This window comes from Amblyomma americanum, chromosome 6, assembly GCF_052857255.1.
Source record: "Amblyomma americanum isolate KBUSLIRL-KWMA chromosome 6, ASM5285725v1, whole genome shotgun sequence".
NCBI classification, from domain to species: domain Eukaryota; kingdom Metazoa; phylum Arthropoda; class Arachnida; order Ixodida; family Ixodidae; genus Amblyomma; species Amblyomma americanum.
The window spans coordinates 53,307,074-53,312,128 of NC_135502.1; positions in this window are offsets into that span (position 1 = coordinate 53,307,074).

Consider the following 5,055-nt stretch of genomic DNA (forward strand, 5'->3'; position numbering starts at 1 on the left):
GCAGTTCAATGCCCCTGCGAGGTCCAGGAGCTGTGGCTTTAGCTGACCCACAGAAAAGAGAACGCAATTCTATTAGGGTGGGAGCGCCGCGTCGCTTGGCGAGCTATCTTATGGTTGTCGTACGATGCATACAACTCAGTACACAAGTAATTGCAGTAGCGCCACCTTTGGCGCCGGCGCCGCAGGCATAGATGGGAAAACACAAGAGCGAGTTGAGAATGTTCGAAGCCTTAGCTTTGGAAAGGACCTCCACATTATTATTTGTAGACTACATCAATCGTACGGGCGCGTTGGCATAAAAATGTGCACGGAACAGAGGCACGCTCTGAAACCTTATATTTAAACGCAGTGTTGACGTTATCTGGGTGGGAGCGGCGACAAAAGAAAAAAATCTTTCGCAGAACAGTAATGTGCATTGTTTCCTCTGGCTCCGGGACTACAGGGTACACAGCACACTTTACCTCATAATTGTGCCCTCCTGTTCATGTCAGCCTCGTGATTTGCCCAGTCAAGAAGTAATATTATTTTCTACCTATTGCAATCAAAAACATATTCATATAGATATCCGTTCACGTAACAAACTCTTCAGGTGCGAAAATTGAACATAAAACGATAATACGTTTTTTTTTCCAAAAGTGATACTTTTATACGAATTATGATTTTGGACACTTGGACGAAACCACAGTCAAAAGCTTTTTCACAAGTCATTGTTCGCTGCGAACTCAAAAACTTAATCTCTCAGAACTGCGGGAAAAGCGTGTATACGTGCTTTAAACGATGTGAAACGACGCTTTTCGTGCATCATTGTCTAGGATCTATGGGGAAATATGCAGCAAGTCTTCTAACGACAGGCTGAGCTTACGACCGCTGGGTCATCGACATTAAGGTCTCAAGCACAATGTTTAGAAAAGAAGCAAAGGATCGCACAGTCAATCCGAACTATTAAATAAACAACCAGAATTCCGTGCCTCTCTTCCTCCCGCCAACAGCTGAGTCGTCCGTCATTCGCAGCTCCAGTTCCACATATTGAGATTATGTCACACCCACTAACTCCAGAGAGCCCAAACGTAAGGGATAAAAAATAGGGTGAGCATATGACGTGCGAGGTGGGTGTAGACATGCACTCACGCGCACACGAATAGAAAAATTGCTTCGTACAGACGCCCGTGCGCCCGAGGGTCCGGGCGCAAGGTTGCTTTGTGTTTATATATATATATATATATATATATATATATATATATATATATATATATATATATATATATATATATATATATATATATATAATGTTGAAGAAGAAGAGGAGAGAGAGAGAGAGGAAGAACGGGCAGTGAGCGTTCTTCAAGCGGGTCGACACCCATAAGGTCATTGTGGGCGGCCAACGGAGCGAACCCTGCCACATCCGCCGCCAGCTCCGTGCGCACGTGGGTCGGGGTGCGGCAGAGGCACGGCGCCCGCGACCGTCGCGTGCGGAGTGGCCGATAAGGCAACCGCACCGCTTCTTGCGCTTGCAACACGGCGAGTTGCACAATGGCCATTCGTTTCGGGCGTAGTCAGGCTTAGGACGAGGGCATTATCCCTCGTCAACTCTCAGAAAAAAAAAAAGGAATCGAAGTCAAGGACATTAAAAGGACTACGAACTCACCTCCTAAGTGTTTCAATTTTTTTTTTCAGCGCAGCCCATGTCAGTTATTTTCTCGTCTGTGTGTTGTTCCCTTGGGCGCCAAATTGTGTCCAGCTTGCGTTTAAAAGTATAGCTAGACACAAGAGAATAGAGCGGAAAATTTTTGCGTTCCAGAGAACAGCTCAGACGCAAAATTGCGCCCAAGCTGTTCTCACGTTGGACACAAAATTTGCTGTATACTGAACGAATTCATATATACAGATGGAGGGGGGGGGGGGGGGTGAGGTGGGAAGGGGGAGTTGATGTTTTTAAAATTATGTCCTCTAGATGGAGATCGTGCTGAAAAGATGCCGCTAGCAGTCTTTTTCTGTAGACGCTGGGCCAGGACTGTTGTAGAATCTAGACAGCAGCCAAGACATGGATCTGCCCGACCTCTTTTCGCGCTGTGGTAATTTTTAATCGATGTCCCAGTAACGATGGAAGGAACTGGCACATTGCGCACCTCATTCGAGGTTGAGCCGAAAACCGGCAGCGCAAGTCGAGGTCTGGTCCTCCTTATGAAACATTAGACTTGTGGCAACCATGGGCTAGAAATGCCCGTGTTCAAACGATAGTCTTCTCTTGCGTATCGCTGCCTGTTATCTTAATGGAGACGCAGCTTAATCTGAGCCTGCGTGGCTATAAGTACTGCGACGGGTGAGGAGCTCATTGGTTCTTCCGATGTCACCACGTCCAAGCACCAGGCACCGTGTTACAGAGACATCGCGTACTTTTGAATGATGCGCATGCAGTTAGGAGATTACTCGGGCAGATCAGCAGCGTGAGCAAGCTAACTAATCAAAGAACAGAGTTGGAAATATAAGGAGTTGCTGCCGGAGTGAATTAAGATTCATATTAGGTAATAGGTTGGTTACCCCTGAAAATCCTTCGCTCCTCTACCACCGTGCCATAAGCCAGCCATCAGAGCTGAGCTAGTCGAGCTCATGAGGAACCTTTTTATGATACAATGAAGATCAAAAACGACCTCCACCAATTATTTTGTCTAAACTGAAGTCGTGGTCGTCGTTACAACGTTTTGTTTATACGTAGCTGGCATTTAATGAACGTAAGTACACTGTGCTGGTGATCAAAATACAGAATCAAGCTTAAACCAGGCGCTTCCTAAAACACGGCGCAGCGCAAACGGTAGTCCGAAAGCAAGAACCTCCCACAAGCGCGTCCAACTTGGCCTTTGACTCCACACGTCTGGGCTTCCCAGACATAAATCTCACAAACGGGCCGGCAGCACCTGCTGAACGTCAGCACACGCTATCGCGGAGGGTAAACTGCACTGCGTGCCGGCGCAACACTGCAGGTAGCGCTCGGCTCCTTCAGCGCGCTAACACATGCTCAGCGAAACCAAAAGGATCAACCTCTCCAGCCCGTTGGCGTGAAAGCCGAGGTCCGCCGCATTGGACACACGTGCACGCACGCGCAGTCCGTGAGCGTGCACGTATATACGTAAAGGGAAGCTCGGAAGACACCGATGGAGTGGAGGCACAGAAAAGGGAGGGGGGAGGCGCCTCCCAGCGTGCAGTCCCTGCCGCCGCGCAGCTTATGTACGTACGTACGCTTCTGTTGTGCCATGCATGTATATACATAAGCGAATGCACGCCTCGAAACAGTCAGGAGAGCGTTTTATCGCTGCGTGCTCCCCGGCAATTAGGGCGCGCTTCGCTCTTCGAGAATGCCCCCACTCACCCCCCCCCTCCCCTCCAGCTGTCCTGAAGCATCGGGAGTGCCCTCACTTTTGCCCTCCCCCCCCTCACTTTCATCTCTGCCCAACCCCCCTGTGCCCACCACCCGGGGAGGCACCTGTAGCTTGGCCGGGGCAGCCTAATCGCGGCTTCCTCTGGTGTAGAGGGGGCAGACGTGGGGGGATCCGATCCGCGACAGGTGCCCTAATTATGGCCTTGGACCCCCCTCCCCAACCTGACCCCTTCGCCCTCCCTTCGGGACCCCACCTTTTCGGACAGCGTGCAGCTTCCTTCCTGGCGCTTTAAGAAAACTGTCTGCTGACCTGAGTTCCTCGGAGCTCCGGCTGTCTGACAGCGGCACGACTGTTGATTTCGACGCTTCAGCTCTCCCTTCAGTCTTTGCGAAAATGTTATTTTGTTTTGGTAATTTTGTCACTCTTTTGTGTCGGGACGCAACACGAGAAGTGTGCCTCGTTTAAGCGGCTCATTTTGCCTGGTGTTACATTAAAAGGGATTGAGGGTCCTCCTTGCGTCATACAGCTTTGTGTAGTGGAGATCAGATCCACAGATTTCGACAGTGCAATTAAGTGCAGGCAGTATGCAAGCTCTCAAGGCCTTCTCTGCATTGTGACGTCACGACTGGAAGAGTCAACAGCCCAATTTTCGAAACCCTTTACTTGGTATCCCATTGGGCGACATTCAGATCACAATCTGCGGACATCACAAAAGTGCAGATCAAGAAGACGGGTTTCTTGTTTCAGAAGCCACAACGGAAGGAAGTTTCCTCAAATCAAAATTTCAGAAAATATGCCCCGCACTTTAGCAAGCCTTTTTTTTTACTTGCCGCCGCCTAATGATCAAAGTAAGTAAATAATTAGGTAAAGGCAACAAAGAAAGACAATGCGTCCAGTCGAGAACTGAACGAAGACAACACAACGGCTATCCCTGCGTCTTCTATGGCGTCTAGCGTTAAACTCGCAACTTTAAAACACGTACTTAAGAATCAAAGGCTATACCTAGCATGATTTATACGATGCCTTGCTTTAAACAGCACCTCCTTAAAAACATCTCCGACGGTCTGCTGCGCACAAGCACCCACGAGACTCGTTAGGAGTCCATCTTCTCTCTCTCTTTCTTTTTCTGCCCCCTTCCTGTTCTACAATGGAAATGAAGTCGTCGTAACCTCCGTGGCATCCTTAATTCCGACGCTTTTCCTTTCGTTGGTTGCTTCACTTCCTGCCCTGCTTCATCAACGACCCCTTCGTTTGCCTTGCATACAGAACCACAATTAGGAAGAAAAAAAAACACTTTCGTTCATACAGCTCTCAGGAACCATAAATAGCCAAACATCCGTGAACCGGCGGACGAAAAAAGAAGAGAGAACAACAGCAGCAGGAGTGTGGAAGTCTGGTCTTCGCTGGCCAGAGCCGACATGGAAACTCGCATACGAACTCCACGGCCTGAAGAGAGAGAGAGAGAGAAAAGAAAAAGGAAAACCAGATGGTGCTAATGAACAGATAGAAAGGGATTCTCGTAAAATGGTAGAAAGAAAAATGAGAAGGCGAGATTTCCTGGAGCAGACAGTCAGCAGCAACAGCAACACCAGCAGGTGTACGCAGCCACGCGAAGGACAGGCTGAGCGAGAAGGAAGGAGAGGAGGCGAGCAACAAAAGAGCGGCCGACGACGCGATGCGT